The following is a 17,588-nucleotide window of genomic DNA, read 5'->3' as shown; positions in this document are numbered from 1 at the left end:
GAATCAATAGCGCATTGTCCCTTTACAGGTTTGAAGATGATGCATCATTGAGTTCAGAATTGTAGAGCTTGTGTAGGTATTTATAATATTCTAGGTTGACTTTGGTTTGATTGGTTTATTTAAGTTGACTTTGACCTTGTTGGTTTTTTTAAGTTCACTTTGGTTTTTATTTGTTGGTTTTGGAGTTGACGTATAGTTGACTATTTTATCTATAAAGTTATTCATTATGTTTTCCGCTGCAAAATTCTGAATAAGCCGATACGTTTTTACACGGGAGATAAATGCCTTGATAATTCTCTATATTTTATATTAAAAGGGTATTTTAAAAAAGATAGAATTGTTCGGGGTGTTACATGCTAATGTCGCCCTCTTTGTTCAATTTTTTATTTAAAAAAATTAAAACTGATGGGGAACAAAAGCTTAGCTTATAAAAGTAATTGTATATGGCAACATGCCTTTGAATCAATACGATACACAAGTAACTAATTAAAAATCACTACTACAGAAATGTCATTTAATAGGGTTTTTTTAATATCTCTTTTACCTCTTCCGCTATTAAATGTATTATTTTCAAGATATTATAGCGCTTATTTTATAACTGACATCATATGCATAACTTATTATAGCGCTCCATATTAAACCGCTATTAAAACCTAAAAGAAAAATAAATAAAAACTAAAAAACCCTATGGGAAACAAATAGAACCGCTCAGCGGCTCCTTTTCTCGTTTCTTCCTTTCTTATCTTCTATTCATAACCTTTGCTTCTCACTTTCAAGTCTCAAGACTCCTGATCATCGGAGCGGCGAAACTCAGTCACCCGAAACCCTTCACAAGGCGGCGCTTCCCTTGTCAAGTCTCAAGACTTCTGATCATCGGAGCGGAAAGAGTGCGTAATTGAGTTTGAAGGTATACTTCTCTATCTATTTGCGAAATTTGGGTCTTTTTTAATTATGCGTCTTTAGAGTGGGGTTATTGTTAATTAATTTGGTTGAATTGGTTTTTGTGGGGAAGGAGGTTTGTATTCAATTACGATTGATTAATTATGGGGTTTAGGGTTTCTTCCTCTAAATTGGTAGGTTATGAGTATTGGGTTCTGGTTTTTCATTTTGAGAATGGGCGACTGAATTACTTAGAATCAACCTTCACTGTAGCGCACAAGAAGGCTAAGCTCGAAAATGGCGTCAAAGGAATATCTGTTTCTGTCGATATATACAACTGTGGATATTTGTATACTCTCCTTTTCTCTCTCCTAATTTTGCATTTGCGATTACAGATTCAAATATTTTTTAATTTGATTTTTCATTTGAAGTTTTTAAATTGAATGCTCGTGTGCTTGATTTTGGTTGCATATTGATTTGGAGGAGTCAATTCTGTTGGAATTGAAATTTCATTACAATTTCGTTGTTTAATCTTGGATTTGTGCACTTGATTAATTTTTTGAGTTTGCGAATTGATTGAGAAATAGAATAATTGTTTGTTAATCAAAAAATTAAACTGATTTTACAAGGATTAGTTACTATTTAAAGTACCTGTACTGAAAAACTAGAATCATTTCCCTGGAATAACATGCATATTGAAGATTAAAGTTCTCTAGCGTGTATGTCAAATTTTCTATTTTACTCCAAATACATGTCATGTAGTTTTGATAATGTGATTGTCATTGACAAAAAAAAGCATTTCTGTTAGACCTCATTAATGAAATAGCAGTACAGAGTACTAGTGATAACCACATATCGCATTTCTCTTGTGCCTCGTGATCGACACAGTAGTAATGAGTATAAGGAACAAATATCACATTTCAATTCCATTAGATCTCATGAATGAAATTGGAGTCATGAGTACAAGTAATGACCGAAGATCATATTTCAGAAACCCCATGAGGCCATGATATAACTATTTCATAATTTCAATGATATTGCCTCAACTAGTCAAAAGGGACTTAATGAGTATTGCAGCCGTTTTTGGCATGAATGGATGAAGCCTTGACAGATTCTAGAATTGACGTTTGGATGTTGTATGTGGCAACTTTTCAAGATCATGGGACAGCCTTGATGTGTGAGTATTTATTTATTAGCAGTTATAACTATATTTTCTCTATGGGAGTTCCTTAGTTGTGAATCTGTAAACTGATAATTGTAATTCACAATTGAGAGGAAGTCAAAGATCATGAAGTAGAGAGAGAAAGGGGTTGGAGTTCCATAATAACCATTAGCTAATATCTAGAGAAGCCATGATGTTTGGAAATCATGGTATATGTTTTCTTACTTAGAGATGGTTGTTCTATTGGATCAAAGTAACTATGTTGTCAAAATCAGAAGTACTTATAAAGTTATAATAGACTTTGCTGAAGCATGGTACTATTAGTAGTAAACTACAGATTCTTGACCTTGGCCTCTTCCTTTGTTTTTGGGGCCAGCCTGCTAATTCTTGTACTAGTGTATCGATCTGTTTTATAAGTCTCTTGCAGGAGTAATCCTTGCAGAGGTAGGGCATTACCGGCAGATAACCTTGTTATTCTCTCATACATAATTTTTTGTTGACAACTTTCTACGATGTTCCGCAGATTAAGCAATAACATCTTTACATTTAAACATAATGCAAGGAAGTCAATATAAACCACTGTCATCTAATATCTAATATCTTCTGCACATATCCAGATATCCTCTTACATACCAAAAGCTTTAACTGAATAGAACAACTAATGCACAAATACAAGTTAGCAAAGTTTTTCACAACAGCTAGAATCATACATGTTTTTCATATTAACAACAACGACACCATTGATAATGCAATATACAGAAAAATACAAACACATCAAAGTTCTATAGTTGAAGAACTCTGTAATATTCTTTTATGCCTGTGAAGAACTTGAGACCTTACCTCACTGTATGCTCTGATCAGAAACTCGCTTCTCTAATGAGTAACAATTGGGGTAAATGTGTTGTTTCTTTATTCCACAATTGTCAAATATATTGGATACTCTTATATGTTTTGAAACTGTAAATCTAGACGAAACTTTTGTAAATTTATTTTTCAATATAATGCTTATGGTAATGATAATTCTTTCTTATTTAACTTTCTTATATATATAATCACTACTACAAAAACCTTGGTTTTTGGACGCTAGGTGCTCGACGCAAGAGTATGAGCGTTGGTGCAAATAATTAGTTTCCGCTTACTCACGACGCTTTTTATCGTCCAGTGTAATGTAGACAACAATAAGCGTCGAGAATTCACGTGCAATCCACGTGATGTTGTTTAATTAGCTATTCTGGAACTTCATCCCCTTTTTCTGTTGCCCGCAAGGTCGCAATTTCACCCTTTTTTCTGGAAAAGAAAAACCACCTCATTGAATAGCTCTCACCCACCTCTCATCTCCAATCTCAGATCTACTCTCCTCTCATTGAATTTATAAGCTCTTTCACGTAGCTTCCTTGTTTGTCTTCTCATGGGCTTGTATTTCTCTCTCTCATCTCTCCATAAAAATTAAATTTCATTCTCTGAAATTGTCGATCCTGTTCGGCGTGTCAATGGTTTATCATCTTCTACCTTGTCGGCCTGGTAAAGGTAACATAATTTTCCGTTGCGTTTCTTTTTTCTTCTTTTTTCAACTTTCGTTTTGTATTTTTTTGAAACATGAATTTCTAGGGTTTTTAGGTATTTGTTTGCAGTTGAATCGTGTATTTTGATTTCATTCTTCTCATATAATTGGTTTAAACGCCAGTAATTTTGTGTTCACTCTTTTAATTGGGTTTTATTTGTCTATCTTGAGTAGAAATTTTCGATTATAGCCCTAATTTGTGTTAGTTTTATTTTTTCGGAGTGGTGTTGAAATCTTTGTTTTTTGCAGCTTGGTATTATGCCATGACTAAAATGTAAAGTGTTTTGGATTTCAGCTGGGTATTCTCTCTAGTAGTTAATTTGATGTCGCATGTAATGATTATGGTGTTAATTTGCGATATAATTAGTTTCCTCTCACTGTCAAATTCTTGAACTAATAGCAATCTAGGTTATTATTGATAATTTTGGATTCAATTAATTTTACTGTGGCCTTAATTCATTCAAATTATGCCTACTTCTTACAGTGTATTTTTATTGCAGCCATGTGTTTTATTGTGATAATCGCTGCTTGTTTTCTTTTTTCTTTTATAGATAAGCTAATGACTGATTTATGGATTTGCCTTAGATTATGTGTTTTCTAGTGTTTAAGGGCTTAATGACTTTGTCTGTTACCCTGCTTATGTACAAGGAAGTCTCCTAATTGAATTCTCTTTGTACATAATTTGTTTTGAAAAGAAGGAATGATAACTAGTTAGAACATGTGTAATCATAATGCATCTAGTATTGCCTGCGAATTAAGCTATTAGCAGCTGTTATTTTTTTCAGATAAACCCCTTCACTTCTAAAGCATTTTTTACTGAAACTACAGTATCACTACTACAAAATGAGTGTTTTCTAGACGCCTTAGCCTCGACACCTGCAGCTTAGAGTTAGCCTAAGAAAAGATGAGGATTCATCGTCAACCCAACAGCCTGACTAGATGGATCAATGAAGAGAATCCGAGCATTGACCTGTGTATGTGGCAGGTGCTTAGTTGATAAAATATCTAATTTATTACACTTTACATGGAGTAGGAAAAAGAAAGTATACATTTAATGAGACTTAAAGCACAAAATTTTAAGAGAATCAGTTACAGAACAGTTCATTGGGAAAATCTTGTACTTGCATCACAAATAAACCATATATCAAGGTGTGGCGTGGCAGCAGCATGCCAGGCTGCCAGCAACAACACATAAACGATTGAACATACATAGTTTCCAAGTCATTTGGACTTTAACATGCATAGACAATTACTACAAGACCCATCATTTACATGTTTGCACATGTCTACGTGAGGCCATAGTATAGCTACCGGCTTGGTAATTGAGTTGAGTTCATGGCTGGTATCAGGTGAAAAAGAAACTGAAAAGGTGTGAAATTGCAATATTCAGTGCATTAGGTTTTTTGATAAATGAATATTCATTTCACTATTTAGCTACACAAGTACACAACTCTTCCTCCCCAACTCCGAATAAACCAATCTGCATCTAAAAGGTAATGGAGAAAGAGTGAGAGTCAGTAAGGGAAGAAAGAACTGGAGATGAAATATAATGCAAAATTAGATCAAACAAATGCTACAACATCATGGATTTTCTAAAATCAAATTAAGATAGAATCCCAAAGTTATTTGATTTCTAACAACCATAGATTTTACATTAATTAACATCATGCCCATCCACCCCCCATTTCATCTTATCATCTTCTTCTTCTCCCAAGTTTGCTTACTATCATTGATCATTATGTCAATTGTACAGTGTGCCTGTACTTAGTGTGCAAACTCATGAAATAACTACCAAAGAACTAAAAGAGCCATTGTAAACTAGAGAGGATGATAGTGCGCTTGCATGTTCAAACCAATACTTTAATGCCCTGCCCTTCTTCTTTTTTCTGTTTCCTCCTTGTTCATTTATCTTCTTAAAAATAGACTTTAATACTTATTTTTCTTTGACTAGTTCTTTCCTGTTTCTTGATATCCTCTGTTTCCTATGTTCCTTTTTCCATTTTCCTCTTAATAACGTTTTTCATTTCTTTACATTGAACTGATGTATTTCAGTTCTTCCTTCAGTGTCATATAACTTGTAACAAATTGACCAAAAAGTTCCAGGTTTGTTTATGATGGCAGATTTGTTTTTTGATGAATTTGGCTGAAATTTTGTTTCTTGGGTTTGCAATCTTTTATTGTTCGGTTTTTTTCTTATAATATTTATTCGATGAGTGAGGATACTAGTATATTGGTCAATGCTGCTTCTAAGAATTTTTATGTTTCTTTTTTTTTAATCACTGCTTGTTGGCCAAGTTCGTACAGTAAGTGCTTCAAGCTCTAGATTGTGCACAAGTCTTGGGAATGGTACATGAAAGGGTAATTATTCTAATTTCTTCTCATTGAACTCTTTTTGCATTTGATCGCTTCTTTAGTTTCAGTGTTCTTGTTCGACTTCTTGTTGTATTTCATATGAATGGTGTAAGCAAATCTGCTTGTTACAATTACAGTTTGATAAAAAGAAAGCAGAAGATTTAGAATGGTCCAATGAACTGAAAAATAGTATAAGTAGTGTTTCTGAGTGTTCTTTGCGGTTAGGGGTTGACTTGTTTGGTTAGTGCTTCTATTTTGTTGTTGCAATTTGTTGCTCTGGTGCTCTTTTCTACTGCTATCCAATTTGTTGTTCTGGTGCTACTTTCTGCTGCTATGCTAGCTGTTTCTATGTCCATCGTCCTTTTTCAGATAAGTTAGGAAAAATAGCTAACATGTTTATTGTCTAAGTGGTGTTTTTTCTTTGTTACTCTGTTCTTAACTTAAGCCTTATTTAGAAGGTAATTGAACATGTTAGTTTTGGTTAATTACTGTTAAGAAAACAACCAAAACACACCTCCAAAGTTTATGAGCCTTGTTGATCTCGTCTTGTGTCCAGGTGATTTCAGCCCACCCATAAATTCTTCCTGCACTGCACAGCAACACATACAATGGTTAGTAGACATTGACAGGCTAAATTTCCCCCAGCTAGCCAGTGCGTATCACCCTGATTGTGTCTAGTGAACATCTCCCAACATCTAGTCCATGCTATCAGGTTCCTGACTCCTAGGCCTCCACTCTTCTTTGAGCTACACACCTTATCCCAACGCAAATAACCAAGTCTATCACTGTCCCGAGACCCATGCCATTTGATAACTTCTATTAAGTTTATTAATTTAGCCTTTATCATCTAAGAGTCAAAGAAATGTAAACTATTGACTCTCGGGACTGAATACCCTGGTATAGCTGATATTGTAGTGTATTTATATGTCATAAGCTAGGAAAACTTGAAACTGGTATAGCTGATACTGATTCTGACTCTACACCAGTCAAGCAATGAAAATGCGAGTTTATGAATGTTGTAATTTTATGTTGTCAGTACATAAAATCTTCTGGTATTTCATGATTTGTGTAGAAAAGAGTAAATGTGTAGGATATCTTGATCAGGGTTTTATACAAGGGAGATTCGACCATTCGAATTTTAAACAATAGGTTTATATAATGTATTTGCAGGGCTTAATCTGGTTTATTTTTATTATTTGTAGTATGAACTATGAAGTTGATAAGTTGCATTATATCGATTCTCTCGAGTTCTTGAAAGTTTCTCAAACCTGGCTGCTATTTCCTTCTCGTCCTATTTTCTCTCTAGGATTTCGGTTTTCATGTCATTTTAGGCTGGAACCTGTTTTCGTTGTTGAATTAAGTTTATGTGTTTTAGCTTCAATTAATCTACACGTTTAGATGCAATTTGAGTATCATTAGCCAATCCAGTAGAGTTACCGTTGGTTGAATTTTTAAGAATATCAGGGGTACGTAGTAGAAGAGTGCACCTTACTACCTTGTATGAAATGCTACTCTCAAGTCAACAGTATAACCTTGCCCAATACATAACAATGTAGTTGTGTGAATAGCACAAAGAAATGTTGTAGGCTACATAATCTGTCATTGTAAGTCGCGATTTTTAAGAGCTACGTCCAACAATTTATGAAAACGATATCTGATAGGTTTCCTCATGGCTTGGTTTCGGGTTTCGTTAGTCCTTGATATTCCATGGTGTTATGCAGGTTGAATATAAACAACTATCATGGAGTTATACAGTTTGATTGTGCTTATGTAAGCTACTACAATGAATTAGATTATTCTTCTACAGTTATGCAGACAACTATCATGGAGTTTGTATTAGCCCTCGTCTTTTATTAGAGTTGGCATTTATTGTTTCATGGTTGTTTCGGTTGATTTCCTATGACGAGTGATTTTGATTTCCGACTCATACTTATTTCATTTTGTTTTTGTCTTTAAAGATCATCCAACGTGATAAGGAGGGACATGACAATGAAGGCAAGGACACATGAGCTTATAAGCTACTACCACCATTAGATCCTAGTTTTTCTAGGCTTTAGTTCTTTGGTTTTGTGGTACAATTTGTACTTTTGATTATTGATTATGTTTTGTAATATTTAGTTAGTAACTTTTATGTACTATGGATTTTGGTTAGTAACATTATCATGGAATTTGGTTAGCAGCATTAATTATCATGTACTATTGATATATTATATATGGTTTATTAGTAACATTAGCATGTACTATGTAGTTTAACGTACCACGTGCTTCAATTTTTTTTATAAGTTAATTTTAATGTTACGTTGATCAAAGATGAATTATTCAAAATTCAGGTTTCATTGATCTTGTTGCTTTAATTTTAATTTTATTTGCATGTATATATAGGTAGAAAAAACTTCTTATGCAAACGAATTTGGACGCTTTTTGATGACGTGATATTAGGTACATTTAGATTTTAAATTTCCCGCCAACATAAATTTTAGGACGCTTTTTAGTGTCGAGAATATTAAATAGGTAAATGTTGGGTGAAGCGGGAAGGTAGATATTCTGGACGCTAATACCAATGTATAGACGCTTAAAAGCGTCGAGATTCTCGACGCCAAATAAAATATCTGGACAGTAAAAAGCATCGTAAGTTCCGACGCTTACAGGCGACGAGGAAAATCTCAACTCTCTTTTTCTCGACGCTTTTTAACAGCGTCGAGGACTAAATACTCGACGCCTATTTGCGACGAAAAATGGATAAAAAAGCGTCGTTAAAACGCGGGTTTTGTAGTAGTGAATTGTTTTTTTACTCCCTCAGTATTTATTTAAGGAAAACACTTGCCTTTTCCGGCCGTATTTATTTAAGAGATGCACTTGCCATTTTTAGTAACTTATCAACCGCACCATCTAATTAAATAATCTATCTAATATATCCTATGTCCCACCACCCCATTAAATAAATAATTTCAGGACCACACTCTAACCCCCCACCCCCTAAAATGACATGGTCCCCACTTGTTTTACTTATTAAAATATCTACCAAACCCCACTTGTTTTATTACTTTATTTCATTCAATTTTTCTTCTTAATACCCGTGTCTGGCCAAGTGTATCCCTTAAATAAATACAGAGGGGGTATATGAATATCTTATATCCTGTTATTTTGCAATACTTTTCAGATTGTCGGTTTCTAAGTTATGACAAAGAGCAGATTGACGAAGTAAGAACTCAGTGGGTGCGCATGTTGTTTAAGAACTGTATATCAGCTCGGTTACGTTGATGGAACCAATAATTGTACAATTAATTAATGTGTATTGCGTAGTTTAATGTTTGTGTTCTTATTTTAGAATATCTCTTTGTAATCGGTTTTATTAGGTTGACATTGAAAATTCTTTATATTGAGGCTTGGAAATTAATATACGATTATTACTATACTCTTCAATATATGGTGAAATATGTATAATCATTTTGTGGTATAAAATGAAATATACTTCAGCTACCAAATTATTAAAAAAAAAAAATCACTTTAATAACGCTTTATACACCTTTGCTATTATAAAATAATTTAAAGTTGGCGGCAAAATCTTTAATAGCACACTTTTAATAGCGCTTGTAATATGCTATTAAAGAAACATTTGATTTTTACTAATAATGCAATTATAATAATAAAAGAGATATTCGAAGAGAGAAGTTGCATTCTGTATGCACCAAATACTGGATTTAAATACTAGAATCGAAATAACCGAAGCCACATCTTCTAACAAAGTAATCTTTAGGGGATTTTCTACTTTCAATTTCATCTAAGATTATAGTATCAACATTATACATAGAACATAATACTTTGACTTCTTCTATCAAGTTTTTTCTCCCACACCCCTCTAAACATTCCAACTCGCGATTGTTATCATTACACAAAGTGATAAATTAAAGTAACAGTAGGTTTTGTCTCTTGATAGCTTTCTCAAGCCTATTGTGCACCATGGAAAAAATCATGAAATATCATTCACAAGGACTCGTTAATGTTACAATAATTATTCTGAGTAGCAGTTTAAGTATTCATTCAGTTCAATTCAACAGCCAACCACTTACAATTACAACAACAAGTTAGGTATCCAAAACAGAAGATACTATGAGTATTCCAGCAATCAAATTAATTTTGGAAGCATCTCCCCATAAAATGCTTGAATTTACCCCACCCCCACAAGTATATATTCATAATAATTTCAATTTCACTTCAAATATTAAATATTACCTTTTTATGTCATGGATTCAAGGCGAATTTTTTCCATGATTAACTTAAGTTTATGTTCCGGTTCTTGTTGTTTCTTCTAGCTTCATTTTCCTTTCTCAAAGTTTCAGCTCGCATCGTGTTGTTCTCATTCTGGAGTTGCACTATATTAACTTCCAACTTATCCCTTATTTTCTTCCCGTCCTTAGACAACACCTGGTGACCTTTACCTAACCCCCGTGCATAACCTAGACGATATCCAAGAACTTTTCATAGGCCACATCTACATAAAAAATGTCTGCACCTTTCTTTCTAACTTCTTTCTCATGCAACTGTTTAAACTCGTCATCAAACTTCCCAATTTTGTGCCTATCAATAATCAAAGTAAGAAGAGAAAGTATGCAATAACGGATAAAAAATTGCTTAATATACAATGCAATGCACTGGATAAATTATTACCTCTTTGTCTTATCCCATAGCTTCAAATACATAGGGTCGCCATTAGCTTGGGTTGATGTAGTTACATTTGAACTAGATGCATTTGTGGCCTCGTTTTCCTCTTCACACTCATTACTACGTGCCTCCACCTCAAGTTCCTAGGAACTATATACCATGAACATATGACTATCTTAGGAATAAGAGTAATAAGACACCAATCATTCTTCATTACTCTTATTGCAAATCTGCACTAGGAAGCTCACCAATTCATTAATTATCCTAGATATTGATTTGGCACCAGATGCTGACGGGATCTTCTTTGAAAGAGAATTTTCACCATTGTTTTCACTTCTTTCCTATTATTTACAACATTGATATATTAGATTTCTAAAAACGATGACAATGCAAATAAATATTAATGTTCATAATTAATACTTGCCCTCTGTTTAGGATGGTTCCAATAGCTATATATAAGCCACTTCCATTGAGCAAGGTCGATTATTGTTGGGAAGTCACGCTTCACCTCTTTCAAATTTCTACTCTTTGAAAAATAGTTTGCCTTCAATCTTTCTCTCCGATCCCTGTAAAGGGTAGAACATTGAATCCTTAATACTTTCTCAATGTGTGCACCGTCATCTTCACTGAAGTCATACTTAGCCTATAAGAAAATTGAAAGTGTTACCAATCAACTTCACCAATCTGAACAAAACTAACATGTACAAAAAGTAGCTCTGTAAATAAAGTGGAAACTGAACAGGATAAGAATATTTGAGCATTACTTGAGCTGTTTATTATAAGATGGATTGCACTCCTTCAAGGTCTGGAAGTATGCCCCTAATTCCATCTAATTTAAGAAGGTACTTATGCATAATGAACTTCTTATACTATTTCTGTTTCCGCGGACTAAACTGATATACTTCCTGAGACACTCATCATACTAGCAAACGCATCGGTATGTTTTGGCCCATCCCTCGTCATCTATGAGAAATAATCAAACGCTTCTTTGCCATGTACAGCTTAAGAATATCCTGTAATTATGCGGGTCCATGAAATAATATCTTTCTTAGTCATAGTTTCAAAAACCAAAGATGCTGATTTCAACTGCCCACATCTTGAATACAATGTCATGACTGAATTTGCAACTGATTGAGCATTTATAGAACCAGCTATCATGACATGACCTGATGACCATGTAATTGTTCACCCTAGTGAAGAATATGTCCTTCAACCAAGGTGCATTTAGTCTAATACCAAGAACTAGTGGAAAAAACACCTATTGTAGCCCCCTTGTTGAGGGGGGGCATACATAAGTGAGCCTCAATAACCACCCAGTCAACGCGGGTCAAATATTTTACTAAAAGGTTGGGGCGGGCTTTTGTGGGGTTCGCTTCTATAGATACTGTTGAAGGGGGCTTTTGATTGCCCGCCTCAATAGACACTAGTCTAAAGGGGCGGGCTTATGTTTGTTCGCTTCAACAGGTCTTCACAATCTACTGGTTTTGATTCTATCTCCTCCTCATTTCATCTGTTTCATTTCTCTCTCTTCTCTCCCCTCTCCTCTCTCCTCTCTCTCCTGGTTCAATACTCCTCAAACCCGCTATTCCGTCAACAAATCGGGCTCCCTCTCCTCACAGTCGTTGGCTTCCATGGAAGCTTTTCCCTCGCCTTCCATGGAAGAGTTACAAAGCTAGGGTATCTCCGCGACCTCTCTCCCTCGACTCTTCAAACTCGTCGATTTGTCTCCCTCCTCAAGCTAGGGTATATCGATTCAACCGTCATCTACTTAGCATTCTCGAGGAAGACGACGTCGTTCTCCAAATGAGGTAACTCTTTCATCTCTCTCCATCTCTCCTGCATTCTTCAATTCTTTTAGGTTTTTGATTTTTCATATTATTTTTTATTAACTTTTTTGATTTATAATTTAGGTTTTTGATTATTTTTGTTGATTTTAACGATTTTTTATTTTCTAACGGGAGGTGCGGCTCGGGTTTCGGTAGGTCGTGGGTGGTCGGATGAGGCGACGCAAGAAAGGTGATGGCTTGCTGGTGGCTCTGATCTTGCGGTGGTAAATAGATCTTCTTCTTCTTCTTGGAATTACTCCCATTAGTTCCAATTAATGATTTACAATTGTGGTGAATTTAGGTTTTTTATTTTAGGTTTTTTGTCTCAAATTAGTTGCGGTGGTGGTGGTTTATAATCTGAATTCGTTGATGAGTTTCTAACATACAGTTCCTTTAATTTCTAATTGGAAGAGAGTCAGGCAACTAAACAGGGGATCAAGCCCGTACTATTTAGAACTTTTATGCTTTATCTTAGTGCTAGTTAGTATGTTGTTGGAGAAACTTGTTGTAAGACCATCAGATGGTTGCGGCAATGTCTACATCTGGACAACTTCAATGAATATGTCAGGGCAATCTGAATTTGTAAAACCGATATTTATTACATTCTTATTTTGATGTAAATTTGCGCAGACTATGAAATTATGCAATATGTGCTAAAAGTTGTTCTTTTGTTAGTAAATTTGCAGCACTAGATGAGTGTATGGCAGTTATCCCTTTTATTTTTACTTTTGTTGTTCCTGCCTGCTAATGTTTTCTACCTGATGGTCTTGTGTTCAGCTTGTTTATTTTCCTTTTGTCTTGCTATGTACCTTGCAGTTGCCCAGATGTCTTTGTCTCATGTTTTCTGTACTCAGCTCTAGTTTTGCATTGTTATGATTGACATAGAGTAATTATATCACAGTTTGTTGTGTGAACTCCGTTAAGGTTAGTTTCAACAACAGCTTCCCTCGTTCTATTTTCCCTAAGATGCTTGCTTGTTGAATTTTTTTTAACATTTTCAGACACAAGTCCTGATTTCCAGTTCCCACCTTTTTATATATGAGTTTTGCACTTAGCTTGGGAGCTATTTGAATCAAAAGCACATAGCAACCGAAGTGTAGGATCTTTAAGACAAATGATTTTATTTTGCAGCTATATATCCAAGTCCTGCAGCATCTAAAGCTGAGTTATATGAAGTCATTAACTATGATCGAACGTTTGATGCATGACATCCATTTTGCTGTTGATCCTCATAACAGTTCCAAAAAGCAGGTTTAGCACTGTTTTATCTACTGTATTGCTATGCATAATTCTTCTGATTTGTCTTATTTTGGGACATTTGATTAGCTGTATCTTTGATTGTTGCACTTTCTAGATTACAGTATAAAGTTGAGATAAATTATGGTTTTGTTGTGTAGTTTAGTTCATAAGTTAATTCTATGCATCGTGAATTACAGGCACTAGATGTTTTTCACCGGCTTGTAAAGAAATTTCCCATCAAAAGATCTCCAATGAGACTTCGACTTACTGTTGGTGAGCAGAATTTTTCCACTGTATTGGAGAAGCTAGGCACTTGGAATGGTGAGATTGTGACTATGGATGAATCTGGAACTCAATTTTCAGTTGTAAGTTCGCAGATATCTCTGGCTGCTTCTCACTTTCTGTTATGATATGAATTCTTTTTACTCATATTTTTTTACTTTTAAGTACTTGATTTTCGTACTTTAGCAATTAATCAAGCGTATTCAATGCCTTTTTATGAAGTTGCATAAAAGTATGTCTTTGGTGATATGCAAGGCGATGTTTGGGTTGTTTGATAACTTGTTTTCATTAGGCAAGTGCTTTTTATGTATTATACAGCAGTCCTGTGACTCTTTGAGTCTTGGCAATGTTTCTTTAACATGTCCTATATACAACGGGTGTAGTTTTACAACGAAGATTGGTACCCTAAATTTCATTCATGTCTTTTAACCCGTTTGTGAAGTTGACTTTTATTGGATTTGGGGTGACTTTTATGTGATTTTGGTTAACTAAGTCCACTGCATACAGATACACCAGCCTATGGTATGAATGTTTTATAAAGTATCCTAAATCAGTAAATTGTTGGTGAATCTATGGTATTTTGATTATAATTTTCCTAATTTGGCACCAACAAGATAAGTGATTATACAATGTAGTGGTTAATCTGCTTTACTTTCCCTAGGTCTCATTTTATTACCTTACACCTTTTCTTGCAGTCTCATTGGCTTTCTGACATTTGTTTTCATGATCCTGCTTAACTTTCTAACATGGAAGATAATTTATTTTTTATAGATGGTTGCTTTTATAGAGATGTTAACCTGACTCCCTTAGAGGAATACACTACCTATTTTGTGTTTGCACTTTGCAAGGATCTTCTGCCTCGAGGTGGTAGATTTTACTTGATAACTACTAAAGAATTTTCATCTGAGAAATGTACAGTTGTGTTCTTGTTTTGGGATTATTAGAAAATTGTCTCTTACTATAGAAAAATATTATCTGAATTATTGTGTGATTTTGACCTACTAGTCTATTACCATTTTATCCTCAACTTGGATCAAGGCAACCTAATTATCATACATCTAGACTTTGTGCATTTGTTTCTTAATATGCTGTGAAATATAAATTAAAGCCGGAAAATGTCAGCATGATTTCCAGAGCTTTTTATATTGTCCTGGTAATTAGAGGGGGAGTTTTATAGTATGTTTGGCAACTCGAAGGTAATGGGGTAAACTATATTACAGAGAAAAAAACTATAGATGTCTGAATTAATTTGCTTATTTTCTTGGAGGGAAACTTTGCAGAAAAATATGTGCATATCTTCTACCCTAATATGGTCAAATTAGTTTTTCACGGTTTGCTTTCAATATTTATGGAAAAATTGAGTATTTTACCAATCAAATAATGGAAAAATTATTGATTTTGACAGCCTTACTTTTCTAGTGTAATCCCCAATGTCACACTTCCATATATTTCAACATTGCTGGTTCCCAAATACAGTGTTGGTGAAAACTGAAAAGAGCATGAAATCACCATACTTTTGCAGGTTTGTGAAGTTGATCCAGGTTTATATCGATAATGCAATTGGTTGGTGAGAGACTTACAGGGGACGCTGGAACTGGTAGCACCTTCTGTTCATGCAGGGGAAGCTGCTTGTATATGAACCATCCATTCTTGTGAATAGCACTTTTCAGGTATTGAATTGTATGTGCTATTAGTGTTATTGGTTTATTACCATTTCTTATAGTAACCTAGTTAAAACCAACAAAAAAAAATGTTGGGACCTCTGCAGAATAAGGTAACCTAGTGACCAATAATCCGTGCTTATTTTAATCAGTAAGCAGTGAAGACAACCAAACTCCAAGAAGATATAACTTGCCTGTGGTCCTGTGATTTTTAAGAGATCAAGGTTAATGTAATACGAGGAACTTGGTGATTCTGTGAATCTGAATTTTTTTTCAAGATTCAATTACCCCAGAAAACGAGGAAATAAAACCATTTAATGATACTCCGTACTAATATTTTGACAACTTTAAGATTATCGTATGTTTCTACTGGTAGTTATGCTTTCGAGGTGAATATATTTTCACACAGTGGGTTGCAAACTTGCAATCAGTAGTATAGCTTGTACTGTCTCATAACAATTTATTTTAAGTAGCTTTGTTAGGAACTTCTATGAACAAAACATACCTTTAGAGAAGTGAAAAGAACAAACCCTCATAAGTTATGAACATTAACACCCGTGCAAGAGTTTAAACTCATAACTTGGAAGAATCAAAGCTCCTTTACATGAACGATACAGTGAACTGTGATTTATAACACCTAATTAGGACGGTAGTAAGCCACATAAAGATTATCTTTTTATGCTTCAATGGAATGTAAAGATAATATCGTGAGTGTGAACTTTGGTACTCTATAGCTCATATATTTTCCTTCCATCTTGCAGGGATCGAGTCGATTGGAATTAGAAAGTCAACACGGCCGTAATTAAGGTTTGTAATGCATGATCTAAAGGGAGCTAAGTGGCCGGATTAGAGAAATTTGTTAGACTAGCTCTCTAGCCTTTTGTCTTTATTTGTTAATATTAGTTTTAATTTGTTAGACTAGCTAGCTAGGTGTTTAAAAATTGTAAACGTACGTACTATACGCTTTTCTCTATTGGGTTAATATAAATGAAGTTAATTTAATGATTTATTAATAAAAAATAAGCAGATTCATACATTTGCTATTCTGGTGTTGATTGGTGCGTGTACAGGTTTTAATGCTCAATGGTGTATATATATATATTTGGTTATTGCCACCTATTTTATATTTTAAAAGAATTTGGAAAAAAAAAATAATGTTGTTGAAGGGGGCTTTTAATGTACGCCTCGACAACATATGAATTTATGGCGCCAATGTACAGGTATTGGCGCAAAAATAAAGGTCTGTTGAGGGGGGCATTTAAGAAGTGAGCCTCAACAGAGGTGTCTGTTGAGGCGGGCTTTTGTAAAGCCCCCCACAACAGGTCCTTATTTTTCGCTTTGGTTTTGGCCTGTTGAGGCGGGCTTTTGAAAGCCCCCCACAACAGACGACCTGTTGAGGCGAACAAAGCCCGCCTCAACAGCTATGTGAGCTGTTGAAGCCACGTCTGTCGAAGCGGGCCTTGTTCGCCTCAATAAGCCCAAAATGCCCCCCTCAACAGGTATTTTTTCCACTAGTGAAGGTTCAGATTAATTGCGAACAATTAATTCAGTGAGATCAAGTGATCGGAACAGCTAGCTGGAGCAATGCTTCCGATCAGTGAGTTCTAATGAATATTAAGATCACAACTTACTCTTGACTGAACCTACAAGGTCACACCAATGGCAGGTAACAGATCACCGGATTAAATGAATCGGAAATTCATTTCATAGCTTTTCGGGAAATTAGTTCGGAAAACATAATTATACGATTTAACATTAGATGGTGAAATCGTATATCGTGATTGCATATATTCATAAGCTAGGCAAAACGAATAATCGTATCGTATGACAATGGATCGTCAAGTACGAAACGTTAAATGAATTATCGAATGATAATTAATTAAAGCAAACACGAATGCAAGCCCACGAGCAAAGCGCAAGGAGCAAAGGCCCATGGCCTTGCTGCCTTGGCTGTGCATGCACGG

General features: G+C 34.8%; 1 long non-coding RNA gene across 2 annotated transcripts; it reads left to right on the top strand.

The window, feature by feature from the left end:
* Nucleotides 1-667: 667 nt before the first annotated feature.
* Nucleotides 668-8,184, top strand: LOC110779316 (uncharacterized). Of its 2 annotated transcripts, XR_008920758.1 has the most exons (3): nt 685-907; nt 1,153-5,960; nt 7,913-8,184. It is a non-coding gene; the product is annotated as an uncharacterized lncRNA (long non-coding RNA). The 2 variants fall into 2 exon arrangements; XR_008920757.1 differs by having other exon boundaries at nt 668-5,960.
* The last annotated feature ends 9,404 nt before the right edge of the window (nt 8,185-17,588 follow it).

This window comes from Spinacia oleracea, chromosome 5, assembly GCF_020520425.1.
Source record: "Spinacia oleracea cultivar Varoflay chromosome 5, BTI_SOV_V1, whole genome shotgun sequence".
NCBI lineage: Eukaryota > Viridiplantae > Streptophyta > Magnoliopsida > Caryophyllales > Amaranthaceae > Spinacia > Spinacia oleracea.
This window is presented reverse-complemented; position numbering and strand designations above follow the sequence as displayed.